A 2,804-nucleotide genomic window follows, 5' to 3' on the forward strand; every position below is an offset into this window, starting at 1 on the left:
TGTAACTAGGAGTTGGCGCCCTGTATCACTGAGGAGGAATATAATCAAGGGTTGGCACCCTGTATCAGTGAGAAAGAATGTAACCAGGGGTTGGCACCCTGTATTACTAAGAGAGAATATAGCCAGGGATTGGCACCCTTTATCGCTGAGAGAATATAACCAAGGGATGGCGCATTGTATCACTTAGAGAGAAAGTAACCAGGGATAGGATACCTTGTATTAAAGTGGAACCTCACTAAGGATTAGTGTACCTTAGGTTGGAAAATACATCTAGGAATTGGTGTACCCTATACTGAACATGCGACTAGGGTGTGGTGTGCCCTATATCAAAATGGGACCTCAACTAAGGACTGATGTACCTTATGCTGGAAAATGCAGTGGTTGATGAAGTAATTATGGGCATGCCTAGAAAGCAGAAGTAGAGTCTTTGAAGAACTTACATTTGGTACATTCGTACTTTGAGAACTTCATTTCTATGCTACTTTGTTTCCTGCTTCAAACAAAGAAAGATTTGTGAGTTTAACAGTGGTGGTCGGTTTGTGGCCTTGATTCCCAGAGTAGTTTGAATTTGCGGCCACCTTGCTGAAAAAGAACTGATTCTTTCAGCGCGATACCGAGTTGCTCGGATACTCTATATTGCTTTCTGGAAATCTGGGTTTTCCATCGTTGCCCTCGACTATTTTTGTACCCGAATGTCTAAGGTGATGTTGAACCTTGTCTATAAAGCATGTCTTCACTTTGGAGGTTTTTCCTTTAAAAATCAAACTTGATTATCTTGCACCCGATATCAGTTTGTGTCTGTGGTGCTATCAGCTTTGCCCATGAAGCAAGTCTTACTTAGTGACCTTTTTGATTTCTTCGAAACACTTTGTTCGGCTTATCAGAGGAAATCAGAGTTGGATTTGTGCCTTTGTCAATACCGTGTATGCCTTACATCATTTGTTTTGCACTTACGGGGAACAGTGACCAATTTTGTGTCCCTTTCTTTGTTGGCTTCTAAGCAAATAGACCAGCAAAGTTTTCTCTTTGGAACTTTCGTCTGCATGAAACCTCAGATATCGTTTAATCTCAACAACTTATTGTGCATGTTGCCTTCTGGATATGTCCTCTTTGATGTGCTAGGATAGAACTCGTATTGTATAGTTAGAAAGCCGGTAACAGATTTTGAAAGCATTTCTCTTTTGTTTTTACAAAAACTGACTCAAAATAATAATGCAAATGAATAAAATGACGCGATGTGAAAATGAGAAAGAATAGTATTTAACTGAAAAATGACACTTTACGAGGAGAGAAACATAGAATGGGCTCTTTTGAATATGGTAGTCAAGCTTTAATGATCATGACATGCATTTTGGATTGAGCGGCCAAATCTATCCAGCCAATCTACCCTTTCTACTTGTTGTTCCCTTTCGTCTTTGAAGTTGGCCTCTTTGTGCCAATCATTTGCATAAAATCATAGCTCACCTTCGACTGGTAGTACCCCGGAAGGTTTTCACCAACCGATCTCTCTCATTTATTTATCTCTACTTACCATCACCTTACAGTGCCCATGAGGGTTTTCACTAGTAAGACTCTCTCATTTTTTTTTTTTTTTTTTTTGCTTTCTTGTGTGAGCAACTTGACATTGTTCTATGTCGTGTGACAACTGTTGCTTATTAGGTGCTTCGCTTGGCATTCTTAGAGATTAATTGGGAGGTCTTTATTTGTATGGATTTTGGATAGGGTTAAAAAGAAAGGGTTGTATGAAGGCTCAAAATAGACTCAAGATGATGGGGTTGTATACTTACAACTCTTGGAATTGACTCTTCATAAAAACATAAATAAAAAATAAAATAAAAAATAAAAAAAAACTCCTGCCCCAGTTTCAGATACTAGAGAATTTTTATTTTTGATTTGGTTGGACTGAACCCTAGTATAGAGCTGCCTACGTATCCTTTAAAGGAATCAAGTCAAACGTACTTCAAACTAACACGAAAGATTTCTTTGTTGTCTTTTTTTTCTTTTCATTTTTTCATTTTTCTTTTCTCCTTTCCTTTTCTTTTTTTTTCCTCCTTTTTTTTAAACAACAAATTGACCTAGCTCCTATTTTCTGGTGGCATTTTTTTTTTTTTTTTTGGACCTTTGACTCTATAGTTGATTCCAAAAGAGGGGGGTCAAAGAAAAATAAAACAGGCTCAAAAGGGGTGACAAAGGGTATAAGTATTTAGGTAGCAGAAAAATGGCCTCCCGCCTCAAGAATGCCAAACATACTATCTCTTCTCACGTTCGGCATTGATAGACATGAATGTCTTCTTGGTTTTGTCAGTTGTACAGCTTTGTAGTCAATATCTTGTTCGCAACAAATGATCTTTCACAAATTGGAGCCACATTTTATTGGTCTTTGCCTTGATGTGAAATGATACATTTCAATACCAACTAATCTATTTTAAATTCCCTGGAATGCACCTTCTTTGGAGATTTGGGTCATCTTCCCTGATATGATTAGATTATGGTCGGTCGTGGCCAAAGAGCCTTTCATCGATTACTCCGACTAGGCTTCAAAACTTTCAATTATCCTTAAGCCGGTATTCATTATAGGTTTGAGATAAACATCTTTAATCTCTACGGATATGACTATATTGGTTCCATGTGACACAGGCTTATCATCAAAGTTCTTCAACTTCTTATTTATCCTTCGAGTATTTTTTCTCGATTCAATTCAAGATTAGACAAGCTTTCTAAAATCTAGCCGAAAACTCCGCATGCATGTCATGTCACTAAAATTGGTGTGAAAAGAACTATATATGTAAAAGAACCATACATAG

This window comes from Nicotiana tabacum, chromosome 12, assembly GCF_000715075.1.
Source record: "Nicotiana tabacum cultivar K326 chromosome 12, ASM71507v2, whole genome shotgun sequence".
Lineage (NCBI taxonomy): Eukaryota > Viridiplantae > Streptophyta > Magnoliopsida > Solanales > Solanaceae > Nicotiana > Nicotiana tabacum.